This window comes from Hyperolius riggenbachi, chromosome 4, assembly GCF_040937935.1.
Source record: "Hyperolius riggenbachi isolate aHypRig1 chromosome 4, aHypRig1.pri, whole genome shotgun sequence".
In the NCBI taxonomy this organism is placed as follows: domain Eukaryota; kingdom Metazoa; phylum Chordata; class Amphibia; order Anura; family Hyperoliidae; genus Hyperolius; species Hyperolius riggenbachi.
The window spans coordinates 128890956-128916895 of NC_090649.1; the positions used below are offsets into that span (position 1 = coordinate 128890956).

General features: G+C 45.3%; 1 protein-coding gene across 1 annotated transcript in view; it reads left to right on the top strand.

Annotated features, from left to right (window-relative positions):
- Positions 1-5122: 5122 nt before the first annotated feature.
- Positions 5123-25940, top strand: part of HDLBP (high density lipoprotein binding protein) — an 81761-nt gene continuing 60943 nt past the window's right edge. The window contains exon 1 of the mRNA XM_068280619.1: positions 5123-5228. The gene's annotated coding sequence lies outside the window, so the exon portion shown is untranslated. The remainder of the gene's footprint in view (positions 5229-25940) is intronic.

Here is a 25940-nt window from a genome sequence, read left to right on the forward strand (position 1 = left end):
TGTAACTGCACTTGCACCGAACGCTCCCAGCTCTGGCAGCACGAAGGTGGAGGCCCGGAACAGTTCATGTGCAGTGCCCTGCAACCTATCAAGACTGTGCAAACTTCACAGGAGCACAATGGATCGGACCAGAAGGGTATCGAGGGAGTTGATAGACTACAGGGGGCTGGAAGGAGTCCCAGGTAAGTATAAATCCTTTCCTCTCTCAGTTTTACTTTATTCACTAACTGACTGAGGTAACTCCTGGATGAGCCTTCCGGCACCTCTCACCACACTAATGGGCAGCCAGAAGGACAGGCACAGACTGCCTACAGCTGGGGCCTGTGTGCAGGGCCGCCAGCAGAAATTTTGGGGGCCCCTCACACATCATCAAGCCTGGCGCCCCCCTCCCTGGGTCCACCCACTGGTTGCTGTGCCCGCCCACTAGCCACCCCACCCCCATGTCCGTGCACAAAGTGCGCTGCGGCGAAAAATGTGCATGGCTCCGACACTGAATAAAGCGGCATGCACAGCATGACGCGGCAAAAAGTGGGCATGACCATGGCATGTTGTGGGTGGAGCCAGATACTAGCAAAATACAGGTAGTCCCCGGTTAACAAATGAGATAGGGACTTATAGGTCCTTTCTTATCCTTTATCCGTTCTCTTTTGTCCCCCTCTTTTCTTCCTGTGCCTCTTTTGTTCCTCTCTGTCTCACCTCAGTTTGTGCCTCTTTTGTGTTCCTCTGTATGGCCTCATGTTCCAATCTCATCTCTTTTCTCCCTGTGCCTCTTTTATCCGCCTCTGTTCCCCCTGTGCCTCTTTTATCCCTGTGTTATCTCTTGTCCCCTTCTGTCTCAGCTTGTATCCCTGCCCTAGCCAGGTATAGGTGCCCCCAGTATAGGTATCAAGGAATAGGTACCCCCAGTATAGGTATCCTGGTATAGGTTCCCCCAGTATAAGTAGCCAGCTATAGGTGGTTCCCCAGTATAGGTAGCCTGGTGTAGATGCCCCCAGTGTAGGTGGCCTGGTATAGCTGGTGCCCCAGTATAGGCCAGCAAGATACAGGTGCCCCAGTATAGGTATTCAACTGTAGGTGGTGCCCCAGTATAGGTAGCCTGGTATGGGTGGTGCAACAGTATAGGTTAGCCAGGTACAAGTGCCACCAGTATATGTAGCAAGCTATAGGCGCCCCAGCATAAGTAGCCAAGTATTGGTGGTGCCCCAGTATAGGTAGCCAGGTATAGGTGGTGCCCCAGTACAGGTAGCTAGGTATAGGTGGTGCCCCAGTATAGGTAGCTAGGTATAGGTGGTTCCAGCCCCAGTATAGGTAGCCAGGTATAGGCGGTGGCCCAGTATAGGTAACCTGTAGCCAGATATAGGTGGTGCCCCAGTATAGAAAGTCTGCTGTAGCAGGCTCACTCATCTGCTCCCCACGTTCAAGCGCTGATGTCACTCTTCTCTCAGTGATGGAATGGTGTGTGCTGGTTAGTAAACCACAAGCCCGCAGCCAGCACATGCGGCCCTTCCAGGGCTTTGGGTGGGCCCAGGGCCCCCAGAAGCCCTGGGCCCCTCACTGAAGAGTCGGTTGTCCCCCCGATAGCTGCCCTGCCTGTGTGTGGCACTGTTCGCCGGGCCCCAGATTAACTAGTGCCCTATATAGCAGTCCCCCCTGTGATGCCCTGAAGGCGGCCCTGCAGGTATGTATAAAACTTTCAATTTAACTCATCTCTGGTTTCCTTTAAAGGGACACTTAAGTCAAAAAAAAAATGAGTTTTACTCACCTAGGGCTTCCAATAGGCCCCTGCAGCTGTCCGGTGCCCTCGCCGTCTCCCTCCGATCCTCCTGGCCCTGCTGGCAGCCACTTCCTGTTTCGGTGACAGGAGCTGACAGGCTAGGGACGCGAGTGATTCTTCGCGTTCCCAGACACATTAGCACCCTCTATGCTGCTATATGGTATATGATATATGCTATAGCAGCATAGATGGCGCTATTGTGGCCAGGAACGCAAAGAATCACTCGCGTCCCCAGCCTGTCAGCTCCTGTCACCGAAACAGGAAGTGGCTGCCGGTGGGGCCAGGAGGATCGGAGTGAGACGGCGAGGGCACCGGACAGCTGCAGGGGGCTATTGGAAGCCCCAGGTGAGTATAACTCATTTTTTTTGTTTGACTTAAGTGTCCCTTTAAGCTGGCCATACAATGGTGGATTTTTGACGTTGATTGAATCTGCTAGAAATTGATGCTCCACCATCCCGGCCCGATCCATTTTTGTCTGAAGTTGATCGATCATACTGGATGGAGGATATAAATCGGTATTGGGAGCAACGGCCCATATTGTTGCACTGCATAAAACAGTACGATGCTACGGTTCGATTTTTAATAAACTTCATCCTGAAGTTTATCTCTGTGCAGTGTGTAGAGGAATTCAATCAGAGATTCCTCTCTGATAAGATTATGATCTGAGAGAGATCTATCTTTTGGCCACTGTCAGCCTTAAAGAGACACTGAAGCGAAAAAAAATGATGATATTATGATTTGTATGTGTAGCAGAGCTAAGAAATAAAACATTAAGATCAGATACATCAGTATAATTGTTTCCAGTATAGGAAGAGTTGAGAAACTCCAGTTGTTATCTCTATGCAGACAAGCCATTAAGCTCTCCGACTAAGTTAGTCGTGGAGAGGGCTGTTATCTGACTTTTATTATCTCAACTGTTCCTGGACTATTTACTTTTCCTCTGCTAGAGGAGAGGTCATTACTTCACAGACTGCTCTGAAAGACTCATTTTGAATGCTGAGTGTTGTGCAATCTGCACATATTATAGAATGATGCAATGTTAGAAAAAACACTATATACCTGAAAATAAAAGTATGAGAATATTTTCTTTGCTGCTAATCTTCTAGTAATTATTCATAGTACACAACCAATTCACTATATCATATATTTTTTTTCCGCTTCAGTGTCTCTTTAAGGCTGCTTTCAGAGTGGGACGTTACAGGCGCACTTTAGAGCAGCCTGTAACGCAGCCCAACTCACAGTAATGAAAAATCAATGGGCTGTTCACAGTGCCCACGTTGCGTTACAGTGTAACGCTGGACGTTATTGGAAAGTGCTGCATGCTGTGCGTTCTAAGCGGCTTTAGCCGCGTCAGACTGTTTGCACATGCTCAGTAATTTGTTTTTTTATATGTTTGTGCAGGAGAGGAGGAGGGGAGAGTCCGCTATTGTCAGCAGCCACATGGCTAATTAATATTCACTGCACTGCAGTGTTTTCTTCCTGGAGCGGCTGCTTATTGGCTGGCGGGACCACGTGATGCGGAGTGTTCCGATCACGTGGTCTCCGCAGTCTATACTGCGCACCAAGAGCTGCATAACGCGGCTCACTCTGGCATCCTCCTTCAACACCACCAGGCGTTGCAGTAGGGGCATGTTATGTGACCTTAACGTCCCCTAAAACGCAACGTCTTGGTGTAAAAGAGGCCTTAAAAACACATCCGAGCTGTGCGAAAATAAAAAAAATCCACTTACCTGGGGCTTCCTCCAGCCCCTGCCAGCTGTCTTCTGCCCTCGCCGGAGCTCCGCTTACCGCTGGTGGCCCGGGGTCCCTTCGGCACAGGATGTGCACTGCGCCTACACTAGCGGCTCTCAGAGTTGGCGACCAGTGAGCCACACGCTGAAGTGCAGGAGAAGCCGACCAGGAAGCCGATCTGGTGAGGTTGGCTTCTCTACCGGACGGGACCGGGAGCCACCGGAGCTGCAGCGAGGGCACAGGACAGATGCAAGGGGCTGAAACAAGCCCCAGGTAAGTGGATTTTTTTTTTTAAGTGCTTGGACTTTCCCTTTAAAGGTGCCCACTAATAATACAATTTTTTCGTCCAATCTTTCATTTTCACCTATTCACTCAGTTTTCCCTTCTACTACATAGATTTTAGTACGATTTAGTAAACAGTAGAAGCCCCAGGTAAATTAAACTTTTTTTTTTTTTTTAAACAGCTTTCATTTGCCCTTTAAAGGGAACCTAAACTGAGAGGGATATGGATGTTTTCTTTTAAACAATACCAGTTGCCCGACTCTTCTGCTGATCAATTTGCTGCAGTAGTATCTGCCTCTCACACCTGAAACAAGCATGCAGTTAATCCAGTCTGACTTCAGTCAGAGCACCTGATCTGCATGCTTGTTGAGGGGCTGTGGCTAAAAGTATTAGAGACACAGGATCAGCAGGAGAGTCAGGCAACTGGTGTTATTTTAAAAGGAAAAATCCTTATCCTTCTCAGTTTAGGTCCCATTTAAAGGGAAGGTTCAGGGAGAGGGGAAAAAAAATAAAAATCCATATCCACTTACCTGGGGCTTCCTCCAGCCCGTGGCAGGCAGGAGGTGCCCTCGCCGCCGCTCCGCAGGCTCCCGGTGGTCTCCGGCGGGCGACCCGACCTGGCCGGCTGCCAGGTCGGGCTCCTCTGCGCTCCAACGACGGGCTCTTCTGTGCTCCACGTGGGCACGCTGACGTCATCGGACGTCCTCCGGACTGTACTGCGCAGGCACAGAACTACTGCGCCTGCGCAGTACAGCCCGGATGACGTCCGATGACGTCAGCGCGCCCCCGTGAGGCGCAGATTGGAGCGCAGAAGAGCCCGACCTGGCAACCGGGCCTGGCCAGGTCGGCCGCCGGAGAAGACCGGAGCGGCGGCGAGAGCACCTCCTGGCTGCCACGGGCTGGAGGAAGCCCCAGGTAAGTGGATATGGAGTTTTATTTTTTTTTTACCCACTCCCTGAACCTTCCCTTTAAATGAGACCTAAACTGAGAAGGATATGGATTTTTCCTTTTAAAATAACACCAGATAAAAAAAGCATTGAGTACGCAGCCTCAAGGTGACCCAAACCGATAGAAAAGTATAAGGTGCTCAAACAGAACAAAATCCCTCTCATTAAAAAATTAATAAATGAATACTATAAAATATGTTAGATTCCTGCGGGACAGGATGACATCTAGGCGCTTCACAAACGCAACGTGTCATTGCAGCAAACATACTAATAAAGCTTTTTGAAGAAAGAAAAGCGGCAAGTATTTCCTCCCGATTAAACTGATGCACTTCCGTTTCCGACTCCCAGTCGTCAGAGGTTCCGCCTGCCCATCCTGTGGCTGACGTGTCGCGGCTGATGACGTTGCTAGAGCTGATAGGTCAGACTGCTTTCTATATAGGAGCTGGAGGAGACGGCCGCAGCTTTCCCCGGCAGTCAGCGGATCGGGACACGGAGTGAGTGCAGAGGGGTGACGGGGAGGGGGTTGTCGCAGTTCGGGAATAGAGAGACCAGAGTGTAGCAGGGGCAGGAAAGCATGGTATAAGTGTAATGGGGTGGAGGGTGGGCTGCTGCTGCCTACGTGGAGAGCACACCGTGTTGGATTGCGTGTGCACGGCAGCACTTGTCATTGACTGGCGAGCCTGTATGTGTAACAGCCAGTCTGCCTCCTCCCCACCAACTAGATCTCATCAGTCACCCCTATTGCTGCATACCCCACCTCTCTATGGTGTGCCTGTCTGTCTTTTTGAACTCGGTGTGCTCTCCTGCCCTCCATGTGCCTGTCTGTCCATCCATCCTTTCCCCAGCAATTATCCCTGTTCTGTCACAGCTAGATCTTCAGTCTCAAGGCTGGGAACATTACAGCTCTTGAGATCTTCAAGAACATTTATGCCCAGTGTTAAGTTAGGTTGTGAATTGATTGATATTAAAAGTATGTGTGTAACATCAATATGATTATAAAGTGTTTCTGACTAAAAATTTTGAATTCAAGTTCTAGAGCTCATTAAAGACTGGATCTACTTAACCACATACAGCGCTGCGTAATATGTTGGAGCTTTATAAATACAATAAATAACCACATAACCTGTATAACAGATATCTGAGTAATTGAAGGGATGAGTTGGCAGACATTCTTTCTGAACACTTCCCAACGTTCCCCTTCGTTGCAAGTGTTCTCCTATATTCTTAATAATATTTTTGTGTGTGTTTTGAGGCTACTCAACTTCTGTGTTCTTTTATTGTTCTGATATTTTACTTTAGTAGTAGGATTTATTATTTGAGTTACTAGATCTGTCCACTAACTTTCACCATTACTTAAAGGGAACCTAAACTGGGTTTTTCCTTTTAAAATAATGCCAGTTGCCTGACTCTCCTCCTGATCCTGTGTCTCTAATACATTTAGTCACAGCCCCTCAACAAGTATGCAGATCAGGTGCTCTGACTGAAGTCAGACCGGATTAGCTGTATGCTTGTTTCAGGTGTGTGATTCAGCCACTACTGCATCCAAAGAGATCAGCAGGACTGCCAGGCAACTGGTATTGTTTAAAAGGAAACCTCCATGTCCCTCTCAGTTAAAGTTCCCTTTTAAGGGTCGTGTTCTCTCTGTATAGTTTGATTATTGTGAAAATAACAGAAGTGAGACAGGCAGAGCATGAGTAGAAAGTGCTGAGTGGTAGTTCTGTTTAGTATCCTGTAGTAACTGAAAGCGCCACTTTGGAAGGATTGCTCCTTCATACCTGAGTTTTCATAGGCTTATGTCAGCCATCTTCTCTGTCCCATATGGTTGCTTTGTACAGTCAGACATTTTTTGCCTGGGAATTGTGATTGCACGGGTATTTTAATTGAAAAATATTGCCACTTGACTACAAAGAAGAAATCCGTAAATGAAAGCTAATAAACGCTGCTTTTTGTGGTTGGAAACATGTCATCATTAAGTAGCCTGTTAAAGGCATGTCATACTGTTTTATAACTTGCACCTTGGCTGTCCACATCAGCTAAAGTAAAAGGCCCAGTTCCACAGCAAGGCGCGACTTTTTATAACTATGTAACATAATGCTAAAACTTACAGAATATATGGGGATTTTACTGTCTCTATAAAGCTGCTTATGTTCTTCCTAGACTTGAATGAAAATACTACATGTGCAAGAATTTAATAGTGTGATTAATGTTTGGTGCCTCTGTTGTATGTTTTATAGCATTAATGTGCTGGGGGTGTGCTCTCTAACTTGTCAGATTGGGATAATGTTGATAGCCAGATGACGGTACAAGTGACAGAATAAGATGTTTATATTGAGCTAGCTTTTAAACTTTTTCAGTAGTTTTTTTTTTCTTCTCTTTTTATTTTTCCCCATCTGCCAGACAGCTGTTGTTGCTTGTAGAATTAAATTCTATACCTTGCTAGAAGCAGAGATTTAACCTGGGCCTGAAGTGGTGACGTTGGCATATAAAGAGGCCCGGGGTGGGAGGGCTATGCAGAGTTAGGAGAGGGGGAGGTGAAATCCTTCTAATCCAGCTCCCAGGCAGCGAACTATGTTGCAATCCCTGCAACTGAAAAGAACTCAGGACTTTTTCTCTGTTAACTTTGGGACTTTTTCCTCTGACGTGTATACATACTACATGCATTATTTCCAAGAAATCAACGTGTACTTTGTGAATTTCTATTAAAGGCTTTGTATGTGTTCCTCTTGTCATGCTATTTCCATTATGTTTGTCAGGTTTTTAGCTCAGTATCGCTAATATATTAAGTTTTTTTTATATCTTATTTTTAGATTGTTTGTGTCCTAGTAGGTTAAAATCTGTTTAGTTAATTGCCAATGGTTCAATGTAGGTGGAAAGTTTATTCTCTTAAAGTTCCTTTGTGACCTGAATGTCCAAATATGTCAGATTTTAACGTGGCTGTAGATGAATTCATGTTGCACTGCGAGGCAATTTCAAGCCTTCTTTCTTCTTTGTTTTCTTAAGGCAATGGGAAGAGTGATACATTTTAAAGCAGATTTGTAACTATTTTCTACGACCATTATTTACATTGTATATTTTTGTATGTTGAGAGGTTCTTGATGTTATGGCCCTGTTCAAGTTGGAATGTTGCGATGGAGCAGACTCATTGTAACGGTGTTCCTGATTGAGCGGAGAACTTTTTTGTTGTTGTTCACTCTCCACTCATCGCTAAACACAGTGAACTGCTCCTGTTTTATAGGAGCTGTTCACACTTGTCACTTTGCAATGTATCTGTGGGATCCATTGCGGTAAGCTAACCGCGCTTCTGTGCTTTCTGCGATAATCGCCTGCAGGCAGATGCGTTTCCCCATATAGCCTATGGGGGTAATGCATCTTCTCCGTGCTACAGGCAGACCATTGGAATGGACAATACACTGTCCGCTCACGCTGGCCACACATGGTCTGGCACAAGTGGGAGCAGAGCCTTGAAGTCGCACTACATACATCGCTTAGATGCATTATCAGTAATGGTGAAGCATACTTTTCAATGAGTGTATGCTTCACTGTATGTGACGTAATACACACACAGCATTTGGTTCAACTTTTCTTTCCCTTGCCGTTCCTGTTTTATACAGAATGCAATGCAAATCCCACTTTGAACGAAGCCTTTCACTGTGACCACTTTATTTTTTTTTTCTTCCTCTGTGCCTAATTTTTGTTCAAAATTGCGGTTTTTTTTTGTTTTTTTTTTACGCCTGACTTTATGGCCCCGTTCACACTGGAGCATTTTACTAGCGTTCGATCACTGGTGACCGCTAGTTGTTTGAAAAAGCTAGCTATTAGTAAAATCACAAACGCAGTGCATGCAGTATTTTTTAGCGATTTTGGAGCATTTGTATTTCAATGTTAATGAATCAAACAATCGCTACAAAATCGCTTTCCAACAGAGTGAATAGTCACAGGAAAATAACTTGGCAAAACACTAGCAATTTAGCGATTCCCAGTGTGAATGCATGTTGGATTATTATGGCTCTGTACAAATTAACAAGCTGACACATCATTGCAATCCAGCGGTTCTGGAGGTGTGTTTAGCTTCTAAGGGTACAATGGTTAATTTGCATATATTCAGCAGTGTTGCTCTGGGAGACATCTCAAGCTCACTCCAACCTGAATAATCGCAAATTCTTTCTGTTTTAGGAAAGCAAACTTTTGTTTTTCTTAACGTCTTAGTAAGGGGGCTTTTAGGACCATTGTAGTCCCTTACACACTCCAATGAGTTCTGGGTCACCATGAGCTTGCTGGTTAGTCTGTGCCAGTGTGAATGGGGCCTATGATATTAAAACTGAAGTGTGAAATGATTTTCTTTGTGGCCTATTACACCTCCATACTGGCTACTACCAGCTCTTCATTACTGGTCTATTCTGTTGAAAAATGCAGTACTAGCTGTATGTTTGTGTCTTGTATCATGTAACCTGGAAAAGTGCACTCAGGTGTGCTCTTATTAGTTTTTGTAAATATATGGCTGACCTATTTCCACACCACAGTGCTTTACAGAGCGTATAGTCACTAACTCTCCCTCAGAGGTGCTTACAATCAAATCTCTATCATAGTCCTAGGTCCATCATGGTCTTATGCTGGGAATACATGGGTCGTTTTTTAGCTAGATAGATGGCAGAATGAGCCATGTATGGCCAGCATAGGGAAAAAACTGTATGGCAGCAAAAGGAAAAAGAAATGTTGTGCGCCATGCAACGCATACAGTACATGGAAAGTATGCTCCACTGCAACTGTAAACACACATCCGATACTTGTAGGCCTCTCATTATGCCTATGGATTCCCCACACTGTACTGCTAATGCGTTGATGTGAACTTACCGTTACAATATAATTACTTTGTATTTGCAATGCAATTTTATTGTTCGATGTGACTTGCCAGTGTGAACCTTGCCTAAATCTGGCTATACACTACTCAACCACAGTGCAGATTGGACCACTATCACTGCTGGTATATGGAGGCTGCCATATTTCTTTTTAAGCAATACCAGTTGCCTGGTAGCCCTGCTGGTCTATTTGGCTGCAGTAGGGTCTGAATCACACCAATCTTGTCAGATTTGACGCATTTTAGAAACCCTTGATCTGCATGCTTGTTCAGGGTCTATGGCTAAAAGTATCAGAGGCAGAGGATCAGCAGGGTAGCCAGGGAACTGGTATTGCATAAAAGAAAATATGGCAGCTTCCATATACCTCTCACCTCAGTTGTCCTTTATGGACAGTTTTGTAGAGACGCCAATTGACCAATATCTGTGGTTTCGGATTGTGGTGGGGAAACCGGAGTGCCCAGAAGAAACCTGTGCAAACACGGGAAGAGCATAGAAACTCCACACCTGCTTATCGGTCTAGGATGTAGATTCTACATCATAATTAGTGCTGCTGTATGTTTTAGGATGTAGAATCTACGTGTCTTCCCCCCCCCCCCATCATTAAAAGCTGCTGCTCGTGATCGTGTACTGCCCTATGTGAAAGTGAATGCTTGCTACAGACGCACAGGCTGGGGATAATGGTCTGCCACATGCACAGAATTTATTTTTGTTTTGTAACCTTCGGACTTGTCATGTGAAAATTGGGAAGGGCGATAAATGGAAAAAATAAAATCTTCACCTAATTTGTCCCCATAAAAATATTACCCAAAGCCTAGATTGTACTGAAAAACAAACAAACCATCTATATCACTAAGATGGTATAAGTTATTAAAAAGTTATCAAAGGGACACAGCTCAAGTGTAAAAAACGTCACAAACCTTAAGTGTATCTGAGACGAAAGAAGTCTCAGGTTTTATACTTACCTGGGGCTTCCTCCAGCCCCCTTGAGGCCGCTTGGTCCCTTGCAGTCTTCCTGGGTCATTCCTATGCCCGCTGGATGGCCTGGTGCATTGGGCGAGTCGCACATAGTGGCGCATTCCCTGCTGCGTGCGCTCCCCGTCATGCTCCAGTGGCTGGGAGCGTGCTGCCTCTGCACAGTTAAGGGGTAAAAACTGTGGAACGCGAACCAGATACTGATGGAGTCCTTATCCAGATTCTAACTGGGGACGCACCGCTGCAAGACGAAATATCTATCCAATATATTACCATACCACTCCATATTGCCTTTGTAATCTTTATATATTTTGGTCAGCCAACTGGCCTTGTTGTAGTGTTTCAACTTACTTGTCGCTACTCCCCCAACTTTTTCTTTTTAAATTGTGACATTTTTTCCAAAGGCATGGGTATATCTGTGTGTAATAGGGCCCTGTACCAATATTTTTTATCAAACGAGAAGGGTCGGCACCACTCAAAAGTAATTATCGCTCTTTATTCAAAGTGCATACACGGCAGCAATATTTTTTATAGCATCCTTGTTGCATTTATCATCTTTCCATCTCTTATTTTTGACTTGAGTTTGTGTTTGTACCAGGGCTGTGGAGTCTGTACAAAAATCATCTGACTCCATGTACCCAAAATTGCTCTGACTCCTCGACTCTGACTCCTTAGTCTAATACTTACCAGAGCTGCGGATTTGGTACAAAAACCATCCGGCTCCTGACTACTCAGTTTATAAATCCACAGACTCAGACTCCAACTCCGACTTCAGGTACACAAAAGTGCTCCGACTCCACAGCCCTGATTTGTACACACTTGTGCTGTGCAATGTGGTGTTATTTTATAAATTGGTACAAATCTGAGCCAAAAAGCAACATTGCTATCTGCATGTAAATGGCAAAATGTGGCTCAATTTCATTGCGACTTTACAATGCAATTTTTCTGCCATTGCATTTTGTGATTCTAATGCTAGATCCACACCATACAATTTTTTTGGGCCGATTTACTTGCCCGAATGATTATTTCCAGCATTTCCGATCTAAGGATCGATTTTATGACCGATTTTCATTAGAAATGAATGGGAATCTGTGATAAGATCGATCCTTAGATCGGACATGCTGGAAATAATTGATCGGGCATGTAAATCGGCTGAAAAGTAGTATGGTGTGGATCCAGCATAAGAATCGCAAAATGCACTATGCAATTTCTAATCAGATAGATGGGTCGAATAGATAATATCCGACATGTCCAACCTGATTTTATACGCCTTTGGGGTGTTTGCAGGCTCCCCTCGACCTTCTCGTTGTCTCCCTTGCATCAACACTTCCTCATAGATCACCAGGACATTGTTCCATTCAAAATACCTCAACAACAATAATGCATCTTTATTGCGCAGCTTGTTAAAAACAAGTGTACTTTATTAAAACCTTGCACTCACGTTTAGTGTGGTTTTTCAAAAGGCCTGCAGAGTACATGGCCGCCGCTTTAATGGTAATTGGGTCCTGAGCCGAACGTGACCCATCTATCTGATGGGAAATTTGCATGGTGTGCACCAGGCGTAACACAATGTGAAAGACCATTACTTCACCTAACATCTGAAAATATGCCTGAAAAAGGGGACTAGATCCCAGAAAGCTTGCATCATTTAACTCTATTAGTTAGCCATTAAAAGGTATTATTTTTTACAAAACGTTGTTTTTTTCTACCTATATAATGTGAAAGACCCAAACTCAATGCAGCATGCAAGACCGTTGCGTTCAAGCAAAATCTGATTGCGCTATAGTTTTTACTATTCCCAATATGCTACATTCACAGTGCCCAGTGCATTCCCTGTGACAGCAGGAACTCAATGGATCAGGACAGCAGCGCCGCATGTTATGATCGCATTGCATTAGGTACAGAAGCATACAGTCAGTGGAAAGTATGCTTCACTTTACTGGTAACGCGCATTTAGCAATAACACTGTATGCAGTGCCTTATGATGCCACAACGCACCTGCTGCACTTTGTGACTGGATTAGCGCATTGCTGTGTTACAAAGCAGTCATAATACACATCAATGCCCCACTGAACATGGCCTTATTCTGCAGATGTTTTTGCATTTTGGTATTCACGATGAGAATTGGATGCTAAATACAACAAATTGTGGTGTTAAACATTCCTAAGGCTTCGTTCACACTGCAAATTGCAATCGCTAATGTGCCTTTTTGCACATTCCTTTCATGAATCGATCTGAAAAATGGTACATGCAGCAAGATTTGGTTTTTTTGAAATGCTGCTGTGAGAACACCCTCATAGGGTGACACTGCACTAGCGCTTTGCTGATCGGTGGTGATCGGCAAGCGCAGCACAATTGCCCCCGGTGTGAACCAGCCCTGATGATAGGGTCAGGTAATTCTGAGTCCATTGCAGCAGCCTGGTCTGCTTTAGCTGTTTAGCTGTAGTAACACTGTGGATTCTGCTACTCTAATTTTGAGAAGCTGTGTGAAGCTCTTGAGGACATCCATGTGCACATGAGCTGCTGGTGTGTCAGGAATCAGCAGTTACTACACTGAAGGCGCTCTACTGGAGCTTATATTGTAACTGGTTATGTAATGTGTTGTACTTTGCACCTGACACTTGCTACTTGCACAGTTTTATTGGTTGATAGTAGTAAACCTGTGTAGACTGATCACCTCTTCTGTTCATAGCTGATCCGGGGATAAAAGTCCAGCTCTACCTATCAGCTGTCCTGTGATAGAACACTATAACATTATTCAGTTAGCGTAACTAGATTACTTGTTGTGGGTGTGAACACCTGTAGTGAGTGTAATATGGGGGCTGCCATCTTTGTCATCTGGGCTTCAGGAGTGAGTCACACCACAGCTAGTGGGGCCAGAGGATCCGCATGACAGGGAGGAGAATACATTTTCTAATCTCCATACCTGTCCTACTTGGGTTTCCTTTTAATTACTGGTTTCTTACCTGAGATAAGAACATAATAGCTGTGGAATCTATATCTAGACTATATTTGGATCCTCAATCAATACATGCCCTACCTGCTTCATATTCATTTTGGCTTATTCATTCTGCCCCAGATTGTAGTATCAGGGAAGTGGGCAGTCTGTTACTGTGCCCTGATCTGAGTCCCATGTGTTGGGTCACCGCCCCCATGTCCCAGACACCATAAAGACGTTTTCATTCTGCAGAGCCTCTCTTTCTGTGCACATTCCATAATTCCGAGCATTCTAGCATGTGAAGGAATCTTTCTGTTACAGATGCAGCTTGTTTTTGGAAGAGGTTTAAACTTTGCTTATTTTAGTTGCCAGTGTGTGAGAAACTAGGCAGGGAGTTTCTGATTGGACTAGAAAAGAATGTATGTGTGTATAGATAGATATCTCCTGTTTTATACCTTTTCTACTCTGATGGTTTATATAGTGCATACTTTATCTTCTGTTTGGTTAGTTTTATTGTATCCAGTCAGCTTGTTTTTTGTCTTGATTTAGATAGTATGTTTGTATCCTGATAACAGCAAGACTATTGCCTGGAAAATAGAATTTAAAAGAATAAATGTTTGTTAAATAAAGAAAAACAAACAGTCCTGTGAAGCTTTTGTTTGACATTTATTTGTAAATCTAGCACTCTGCTTTCAGCAAGTCAGGGTGGCAATATTACATTCCTTCTGTCTGTTAAATGAATGTAGAGGACTTTAAGCTATGGTTATAAATACTTTCTCTAAAAAGGTTTAAGCTGATTAATTTTTCAGGCAGTCATGGGGTTAATCTGGAGTGGAAAGCAATGTCTGGTGTATGCTGAGCTGGCAGGGAGCTCTGGCCCTTTAAGTCATCCCCTCCCCCATACCGGTAATACAGGCTGTGCTGAGGTGGCAGTACAGAGGGGCCTGTCCCTGCTGATCACTAACCTCCAGCCTTCCACTACTCCATGCTGCAAGTGTGAACCTCCTTCTCAGCACATACACACCTGCCAACTCTGTGGCCTGTGACACTGATCCTCGCTGATCCCCATGTGCACTACTTTTACATCGTCTTTTCTCATACTTCCTCCTCTGTCCCCTTGCAGCAAGTCCGCCTACAAATCAGAGCTGCTCTTTCAGCTCACTTGCCATTGGTGGATTAGAACTAGTGATGGCGAATGCTGTAAAGTTTCTCTGAAAGAAAAAATAGTATTTTCCTTTGCTGGAAAATGAAGATCATATGTGGAATCTGACCCTGTACGTCTGGGTGAAAACCTTTTTTCCTTCCTTCTGTAATAGACAATCTCTGTTCAGTGGATGAATTTCAACCATTGTGAACTTCTGGGTCAAATTGACAGAATCATGATAGGACAATTTTTCAAGGACTGTAAATTGTATGATTCTGTTCAAGTAAACCTGCTGTTTTTAAAAGGGAAGCTGTGAATAGATTTGAAATCTGTTAGTAATGTTTTATTACAGCTCTGCCTCAGAGTCTGAGCTTAATTGCTCCTAATTCTAAATCTTTATTTGCAAAGTAATTATGTAACATCTGCTGATTGTGTCTAACATATGCAGATGTAGCAGCCTTTAATTTTAAGTTTCTCAAGCAAGGAAGCATTGTCTCCTACCAAGCTGGTTGTGAAAACGTGTTGTGTGGAGTGCTAAACTGTCTGACTACAGTTGTTGGCCAAGCTTTTGTTGTGTGATCTTAGCAACTTAAAAGGGAGGGTTACCTTGTGTTGCTAAAGCTTATTTGATGTGTGCTTCTGCAAGTGTGTGTGTTGGGGGGGGGGGGGGGGGGGGGGGGGTGTTCCTAAGTTTTTAACTCCACTATGGCCTGTGTGGTTGTTTGCAAGTTAAATTGTATGTGCCTGTATTACACAGGTGAATGGTTCCGATTATTCAGGTAATTAGTATCACAGCTGGAGATGACTGGTACACTTTAGTCTTGTGTAATGGAGATATTTTGCAAGTAAAGCCTGTATGTGTATTGTATAGCACTTGCAGCTGTGTGGGTACTTTTGTAAGCTGAGCATCATGGTGAAAGCTGTTTATATAGTAGCGCCATGTTATCACCTAGAGGAGCTTTGTTTGCCGCATTGTGGCTGGCACCTCTGTCATCAGTAGCTATCTGTATGGAAACCAGTATTGGTATCATGGGAAAATTCCTTTACGGGAGAAAATTGTGTAGCTAAAGGTGCCCATCCATTGGCAGATAGATCTGCAGATTCGACCATTAGATATATCCTTTTATGATCAGATTTGTTTAGAGATGGATTGATCGCTGCTACACATCTGCACACATTTCTAATAGATTTTAGCATTAAATTTATTGAAAATCTGTGCAGCCGCCTCTGCCTGCCAGGCCCCCAGGCTTCCCCCCCCGTAATGCGTAAACGCATATTATCCCGTGCCACACAGCATGCTTTACATCAGTGCTGTCCAACTTCACGGGCATAGAGGGCCGGATTTTTTCAGAGTACATGGTGGAGGGCCGACTCCCCGCCCCTCCACTGACTCCACCCCCACCACTACCCAACTCCGCCTTTGACTCCACCACAAGGAAAAAAAATCTGGCAGCATCTTCCTACAAGATGCACAATCTGGCAGCATCTTCCTACAAGATGTACAATCTGGCAGCATCTTCCTACAAGATGCACAATTTAATACCAGAGCTGTGGAGTTGGTACAAAAATCTTCCAACTCCGACTCCTCAGTTTATGAAATACCGACTCAGAGTACCCAAAATGACTCTGACTCCTTAGTCTAATACTTAACAGGGATGTGGATTTTGTACAAAAATCAGCCGACTCCGACTCAGACTCCTCAGTTTATGAAATAAACTACTCCAGCTCCGACTCCGGGTGCCCAAAATTGCCCTAACTCCTCGACTCCAACTCCGACTCCACAGCCCTGTTTAATACTAATAATAAAAATAAAGCAGTATTAGGCAAATGCAGGCTCCCTCCTTTCCCCCACCAGTATTAAGTTTATGTAGCCCCCCCCCCCCAGCAGTATTAGGCATATGCAGGCTCCGTCCCTTCCCCCCAGCAGTATTAGCTATATGCAGGCTCCCTCCCCCTCACCCCCCCCCCCAGCAGTATTAGGCATATGCAGGCTACCTCCTACCCCCCTGCAGTATTTACCACCTAAAACCATCAGTGAAAGACTGGGTAAAGATATTCGACAGCATCATCACCCCAATCCTGCTCTATAGCAGTGAGGTATGGGGCCCGGTCACCTACCCTGACCAATCAAAATGGGACTCCAGCCCAACAGAAATCTTTCTTTCATCTAGAGTTCTGCAAGTATCTTCTCCAAGTCCATAGCAGCACCTCTAACTCAGCCTTCCGGGCAGAGCTAGGTAGATGACCACTATGGCTGACTATTCAGCAGAGGACACTCTCATACTGGGCGCATATACAGAGCAGCAGCCCCAGCACTTACCACCATAAAGCCTCACTGAGACAGGGGGGCGAGGCCATACCACGCGCTCTCAAGAAAAGCATCAGCAGCCAGCCCAACCAAGACCACCAACACAGGCTGACAAAAGCCCAAATAAAGGGGACTATAGAAAGCTGCAAGGAACGATACATAGAGGAATGGAGAAGTGACATAAAGAACTCACAGAAACTCACTGTCTACCAATCACTGCAGGGGAGTACACAATGGTTCCATATCTGGAGAGGCTACACCACCACAAAGACAGACAGACCCTGAGTCTGTACCGTCTGAGTGCCCACAGCCTGGAGATAGACAGACAGGGCGCCACAGACAGACATGGAAGCCCCGGGAGGAGAGACTGTGCAGATAATGTGAACAGGGGGGCTTGGAGGATGAGGCCCACTTCCTGCTACACTGCAGCAAATTCGCACCTGTGAGGACTGTCCACTTCCAGAGACTCTCTGACCAGATCCAGGATTTCACCTCCACAGATGAGGAGAGGAAACTCTACATCCTACTGGGGGAAGAGGAAAAAACTGTGCAAATAGCTGCCCAATATGTCACAGCCTGCCACCAACTGAGAGGAACATGATACCACATGGACTGTACACCCCCAATACCCCCTGTGGACTGTATATCCCAGTCCCCCATACTGTCCCTTACATCCTCCACACACCTATGGACTATATACCCCAACCCCCTATACCCTTCCCTTATTCCCACAATCCCCCCTCCCATGTTAATGCTTTGTTTTGCTTTGGCAATGCTAAATGTATTGGGTCCTGCCAATAAAGCTTTTTTTGGATTTGGTATTCGGCATATGCAGGCTCCCTCCCTCCTCCCCCAGCAGTATTAGGCATATGCAGGCTCCCTCCCTCCCCCCGAGCGATCAGAAACAGCCGTATCAGTCCGCCGACAGTGCGTACACACGCCGGACTGTCGTTGGAACGCCCACCCAGCGGGAGGTGACGACGGACCTGTCGTTGCCTCCAGTCCGGCGTGTGTTCGGACCTTTAGGCATATGCAGGCTCCCTTCCCCCCCCCCCCCCCCCCAGCAGTATTAGGCATATGCAGTCTTCTTTCCTTCCCCCTCCCCCCCCCCCCCCCCCAGCAGTATTAGGCATATGCAGGCACCCCCCCCCAGCAGTATTAGGCATATGCAGGCTCCCTCCTTCCCCCCTGCAGTATTAGGCATATGCAGGCTCCCCCCCCCCCCCCCAGCAGTATTAGGCATATGCAGTCCCCCTCACTCCCCCCCCCCCCCCCCAGCAGTATTAGGCGTATGCAGGCGCCCTCCTTCCTCCCCCCCCCCCCCCCTCTGCAGTATTAGGCATATGCAGGCTCCCTCCCTCCTCCCCTCCCCCCCCCCCCAGCAGTATTGGGCATATGCAGGCTCCCTCCCTCCTCCTCCCCCCCCCCCCCCTCTCCCCAGCAGTATTAGGTATATGCAGGCTCACTCCCTTCCCCCCAGCAGTATTAGGCATGGCTAGGCTTCCCCAGAACCCCCCAGCAGTATTAGGCATATGCAGGCCCTTCCTGCACTCCAACAGCATTAGACTACATAGGCTCCAACAACCTCTGGCCTGCTCCATCCATCCTCCCCTCACCTACATACATTTTGAATACACCCCCACACAACTGGTGAAATATCCCCTCTCTGAGAGAGAGCTCTCACCTCTCTGATGTGCAGCAGCTGACAGCGATCTGGAAATAGCGGCAGCAGCGTGGCTCCTAAGATGGAGGCGGGCTATTACAACAAACGCTGTCTGCAACGTCCAAATGGGGACAGCCGGGACAGAAAGCCATCTGTGCCGTCCCTTTTCACCTCCTCAACCACTTCCACACCAATCACTGCATTGCACACGGCCTCTGACAGGATGTCTAGTGGGGAGGGCGGAGCGATGACACGGAGAAGGAGGAAGCCTCCTCTTCTGCACGGAGGTTTGAAAAAAAAAAAATTTGAACCGCAGCAATTAGTTTAAAGGAGCAGGCGGGCCACAGAAAGACCCTGGCCGCATGCCGCCAGTTGGACAGCGCTGCTTTACGTTTGTGTGTTTGTGTGCGCAGAGCTGGGACAAGGTCCTCCAGCACCCAAGGCTGAGACACCAAAGTGCGCCCCCCCCCCATCCCTCCACCCCAGCCATCGCACACTGATTGCTATTAGACTAAGAGGGCCACAGGGTCCACAACCTCCCCAACACCTTAATATCTAGTTATCTGGCTTGCAGTCACTGCTATGTATCCCCTTTTCTTATTTCTTTCTGCTTCAAACACAATTAGGAATGAGAGCTGAATGAATTGTGCGCCCCCTCCTACACTGCGCCCTGAGGCTGGAGCCTCTCCAGCCTATGCCTATGCCTCGGCCCGGCCCTGTAGTGTTGTGTGTGTGTGTGTGTGTGTGTGTGTGTGTGTGTGTGTGTGTGTGTCAGGAGGAAAAAAAAAAGGGGGGGGGGTTAGGGTTAAACTTTGAAGTAGGGGAAAGGTATTGATGAGTTTAGGCCATCAACGGAGAGATGCTGCAAGATGTCTCCACTGCAAAGCTGAAATGGTAGTGTATGTGTAAACGCACTCCCGTATCCATGATTGTATTAGCTTCGGTTAACACTGGCGCTTTCAGAGAAATGGATCCATGAAAATTGCTCTTATTTCCATTCGACTGGATCAGTTTCCATTCACTTGGTTCAGTTCTGGTTTCTCCCATACACCCCCCAGACTCCCATCACCAAAGTGGATTTTGCTGGCTAGAATGGTCAGTTTTCTAGCCAGTGTGTTTTTATGATCCATTTCTCAAATGGATCCACAGGTTAAAATTGGATCCGTTTGCATCTGTTATGATCCGTTCGTTATGATCCACGGCAGTACTGTTTTTTAGAGCTAATGTGAACCGGGCCTTAAACATACGCCCCCATAGTGCTGATCAGTCACCAACGATCAGCCAAACCTCACTGAAAACGCCCAAGCATGAGTGGGGCCTAACTCAGCAAAGAGCAGTGCTTGCATGTGTTACTGTGGCAGGATCTCTGCAGACTGAAGACATCTAGCTGTTAAATCAAGTCTGTTTAGCTGTACATTGCGGCCATCACCCATAAATCAATCTTGCAGTACCTCTGAGATTCTGCCTCTTAGCAGTTTTATCCTTTGAGAATTAAACCCGGTACTAACATTAAGCTGTTGTCAGCCGAGGAGGCCGTATGGAGCTGCCTTGGCCAGTAACCTAGCATTAGCACAGGTGTCCTCTGAGGTTGTTTCATAGACACAGAACGCATCACTGGGCTGTCTAGCGATGTATCTGTATGGTATTGGGGCCCCACAGTTTCTCCCACAGGATTGAGTTATAACTTGGTGGATCACACAAATTGTAGGTAAATTGTGCACGTGTACACAGCAGAAAAGTGAGGTGGAAGATGTAATCTTAAGCTAAAGTGACTGCCAAGTGATGCCACTTTCCATTGATTTGTTGATTGCACCACATTCAGTATGGCACATTTTGCTCCTTTATAAATTGCTGAAACCAATGTCCGATATCAACTGCTAGTGATAGAGCAGTGGAAAATCCATTTTCTAATTATTGCCTCTTTATTAATATGAAAACAGACTATTATAAAGTATTAGTCTGTGAAAAGTTACAGAAGGTACATATACACGCAGCTCACTTTACATTATTCCCCCTTTCTTGTTGTTATAGTCTATAATAACTATAATCAGATTAACCTTAAGACTGCATTTCTAGCAGTCAGCTCTACATGACTTTCCCGCAGGCGTCCGAGAGAATTCTCAGCCAGGAGGCTTGGGTGCAGGATACAGCCGTTATGGCTTATCCTGCTGCTGCTGCACAGGTTCCTGGCGGCGTTAAATACTATTCCCCCTCTAGGTCCACGTGGATAGTGGAGAATGATGTAATTCGGTTTCAAGCTATTGCTGGAAGGCGAATTGCAGTGTTATAAAAGTAACTTCAGCTCCACCTTCTGACGGCACTGAAGTTACTGACTGTGCACCGCTATAACCGTAATTCCTATTGCGGTCTATGGTGGCGCCGCTGCGCCCAAGTCTCCTGCGATGCATTTGCAGTGTTCGTTCCCGCAGGGCTATGGAGTTGGTACAAAAAATCATCAGACTCCAACTCCTCATTATAAAACCACCTCCAGTTACCCAAAATAGCTCCAACTCCACAGCCCTGCTTCCCAGCTGGTGATCCCCAGCAAGTCCTATTTACGGGATGTTTTGTGTTGCTAGTCCAGTCCCCTTTTTTTAGTGTGAGCGTGCTTCAGCCTCTGCATTGGTGCAGTGGTTGGAAAAGCATATCACAAGGGATGATGCCTGCACATCTACCATCCACAACTTAGTGCCCATTAGAAAGGGACAATGTGATGCCCATTTTACAGATGCATGCAATTTAAACCAAAGCGTATGCAACTTGGAGTGCACATCCAGCTAACTTGATTGGTCAAATCTCAAGTTGCAAGAAGTTCATATAATAGATTTTCATTCAAGTAAAGACCATTGACGTTCCATTTATTATTATTATTATTATTATTATTATTATTTATTGTATTTATTTATGTAAAAAAAAAAATTATATGGCTTTATATAGCACTAGCATATTGTGCAGCGCAGAACAATAAATAACGTTACAGAGAGGGCTTGGGAGTCAGAGCAATTTTGGGTGCCTGGAGTCTGAGTTGGAGTCGGTGGTTTCCTAAACTGAGTTGGATGATTTTTGAACCGACTCCACAGCACTGGTTGCAGCCAATGATAGTAGTGGCGATAGTCCGCCCAATACAAATAGCAAGACACACAATGCCAGATCATGCACTGGGGTAGTAGTCCCTAACAATTCAAGTTGTTCTGTAAGCAAGATGATTGATCAGGTAGGATACACAAGAAAGGAGGGCCCTGCTCTGCACAGAGCTTTCCCCCTCCTCTTGTCAAAGTGGCATGACTGCTGTGATGTTGGTGGAGCTGTCCGCGGGGGACTCCCTTCTCTCTCTGCCAGCAGACCTCCAGTGTCCTCTCTCATTGGGTATCGCATTGTGCTCGGGCACCACATATATGCACACCTGTATTCATAGTTGCTATTGTCTCAAGCACTTTGCCACTTTTTGAAGAGTTTTGTATTTGCACTTACTATTTATTCACGACTATTGCTTCACTAATGTTTTTCTTTATGGGCAATCTGACCTATTATTGTGCTTTTACTCTGGTAATTTACTATTGAGTACAATTGAACCTAGGTTCATTACCTGATAGGAGCTCAATTCATGAGCACCTCAGGAGTTGGTATACATCATGATATATATGTATTGATGGTTATTTGCCTATTAAATGACACTATTATCATATGTTTCTATGGTGGTCTTATTTGGAAGTGGATATTTTAATTGATTTTAACCTTGCCTAATGCATTATTTTCCAATTAATTGCAATATTGTTGCTTGTATATAGCACTAATTAAAGGGCTTTAAGGGAAGATCCGAGGGAAAAAAAAAGTTCTACTTACCCGGGGCTTCCTCCAGCAGCTGATATGTTCCTCGCTGCAGCTTCAGTGTCCCAGGGTTCCCTCCATTGCAGTTGGCATCTATGGTGCCTGCGTGAGCGCATAGCCATGATGCTAGTGATTGCGCTCACATGGTCTGAATCGTTCTGTGCAGGCGCAGTACTGCTTCCAACGCTCCAGACCATGTGAGACTGATAACAAGCAGCATGGACGCAGGTTAGCGCAGGTGTAGTAGATGCTGACTTGGCGAGGTCGGCATCTGCAGTGGAGAGGATCCTGGGACACTGGAGCTGCGGCGAGGGACACATAGGCTGGCAGGGGCTGGAGGATGCTCCTGGTAAGTAGATCCTTTTTTTTTTTTTTTTTTTTTCTTTCCCCTCTGATTTTCCTGTTTGTTGGGTTTTTGTTCTTAAATTTTATTTTTATTTTTTATTTATTTTTTTTACTTCTTCAGCCTCAGCTTACACCTTTGCAGTGTTGCAGAGTGTTTGCCTCTCTTTGGTAAGTAGCTGCTTTTTTTTTTTTTATTTTATATATTTTTTTTTTTTACTTTTTTTCTTTTACCACCCTGGATTTGCTTTAAATCTGGGCTCCCCAACCTTTTTTGGCCTGAGGACCGCGTTGCTGTATAGAATGTTTCCGGGGGTGGGTGGGCGGAGGTTCGGCTGGGTAGTCGGTTGTGGGGTTGGATGTGTTGGGACTTTCACAGGGAGGGGGGTGCAGGTGGTTTTGATGGTGTACGGCCAGGTTGTTCGAAGGGAGGGGAGTGTGTATTATGGGTGGACAGTTGCAGTAACATTGCTACCCTATAGAACCATTTGTCTATGTAAAGTCCTGATCCAGATGAAGCAGGTTATTTTGGCGCGTGGCGCTCAGCGATGCAATGTCATGTTGCGCCCCCCCGCAGCTGCCAGACCCTGAATTACACCCCCCCCCCTAGTTGCGACAAGTAGGAGGGGGAATAGTATATAATGCTGCCTCAGAGTTAAGCGGCAGATCCAGAGCATAGTCCTGATCCAGAGGATTGAGAGAGTCTGGTAACTGGGCAGCATGGTGTAGTGCTTAGCACTCTCGCCTTGCAGGGCTGGCTGAGTCCCTGGTTCAAATCCCCAGACAGGGCCCTAGCTGAACTGAGTTTATGTTCTCCTTGTTTGTGTGGATTTCCTCCAATCACTCGGGTTCCCTCCAACATCCTCAAAACGGACAGATAAGTTATTTGGCTTCCACTTAAAAATGGCCCTAGACTACGATACATGCATAGACCTATGACAATAGTAGGGATTAGATTGTGAGCCCTCTCTGAGGGACAGTTGAGTGACAAGACTATGTACTCCATACAGTGCTGCAGAAGATGTTGATGCTATAAAAATACTAAAGAATAAATAACTCTAACTGCCTTTTAAACACAATACTGTTTGTAGGCCTGCAGCACTGTTGTTGCCATCGATACTGAGGTTTTGTATTTTCTAGTAGTGTGGACATAGCTGTGTTGAATGTCTGACATGCATAACATTTAGGAGTGAGCTTGAGGGAATAGCGCATGTAGAACTTTGTACGTTTCCCTGGAGTCCGGCCCTACACAAGAGACAGAGGAGCACATCTGCAGTATCCCCAACAGGGCCACTGCAGCTCGCAGAAGAAGATGCTCTGATTGTTTATGCAGAACTCTTTAAATAACATCCCCAGCTTGTTTTTGCAGATCAGAATACAAGTCTCATTTACTTCTCTCTGTGTGTTGGCCAGCATTTGCTGCACTTCACTGGCACTAGTGGCTGGTTAGCTGGTAACAATGCAGACTCTCTCAGCCCAGCTGTTATAACTTGGGAAACCACAGTGTCCACAACTGCTGGATGCAATGCAACAGATGTGCTTAAAGAGGAACGGTCCCGAAATCTTAAAATTTAAAACGCATACAAATAAGTACATTTCTCCCAGAGTAAAATGAGCCATAAATTACTTTTCTCCCATGCTGCTGTCACTTACAGTAAGTAGTAGAAATCTGACATTACCGACAGATTTTGGACTAGCCCATCTCCTCATGGGGGGGGGGGGGGGGGTTAGGTTTTTTTGTTTTTTTTTTAGTGAATGGCAGTTGCTCCATCCAACTGCCAAAATAGTGTGCAGGGAGGCTGGCCAGCATCTTTTGTATGAATCATTTTCAGAGAATGTCTTAATAAAGAATAAAGGCCATGCTGAGAATCTCCTATAGAGAGATGGACTAGCCCAAAATCTGTCGGTAATGTCAGATTTCTACTACCTACTGTAAATGACAGCAACATAGGAGAAAAGTAATTTATGGCTCATTTTACTCTGGTAGAAATGTACTTCTTATTTGTATTTGTTTTAAATCTTAAGATTTTCGCAATGGTTCCTCTTTAACGACCAATGGAGTAAGTGTAACAGTGCTTAACCTGGGGTACTTTAAAGGACCGCTGAATTGAGTGGGATATGGAGGCTGACATTTTACATAATGCAGATTGCCTGGATGTCCTGCTGACCCTCTGCCTCTAATAGCTCTAATGCTGGGTACACATGGTAAGATTTTCCGTGCGATTTTGCGACCCAATCGGTTTTTTTTCCACATGATTCCGCACTCTATTCTGAGCTCAATTATCTTATTTTCATTCGTTTTTAAAAAAATCTTTTTCCTTTCACCGATATGAGAAATTGAGCGCGGAAACGATCGGGAGGAATATCGGACATGGCGGATCTTATCAATCGTGTCCATCTATCGCAAGGAAAATCGTACTGTGTGTATTAGACAAAACTATAGACCCTAAACAAGCATGCAGATCAGATGTTTCTGAATGAAGTCTGTCTAGATTAAGCTGCATACTTTTTTCAGGTGTGATTCAGACATTACTGATGTGTGAAAGATCAGCAGGTTAGCTAGGCAACTGGTCCTTGTGAGAGGAAATAAATATGGCAGCTTCCATACCACTTGTCCATACAGTTACTGCTTTAGTTTTTACCATTTGCCAGTTAACCATTTCAGGTTTTTTGTTTTTTTTGTGGTAAAATCAAATGAGGGTTTTTTGTGTTGTGTAAAGTGCTAGCCATACACAAGCAGAGTTGGTAAAGTATGAGGAATAAATATTTTTAGTGATGTACCCTGAATAGTTCTGAAACCACTCATGGATTATTCCTGCTTTGATACTGGGTGTAATTTACATCCAAATGAATTAATTTGTATTATCTAATATACTTGCACACCATAATCTACTGGCTTCTTGTACTAAACCTGTGCACAGATGCTAAGATTGCATTCACACCTGCAAACCAGTCCCAGTGCAAACCTGTGCCGCTGAGTAGAATGTGCTGCACTACTACTTCAGAAAAGTTAAAAATGTGCACGTCCCAACTTTGCAATAGAAAGTGTAAAAATGCATATCTGGTGATCGTATTCTTGGTGATGTACTGCAGGCTGATCATCCCTCTCTGCATGCAGGTAATCAGAATCGCCCCCCCCCAGGACAAGTTGAAAC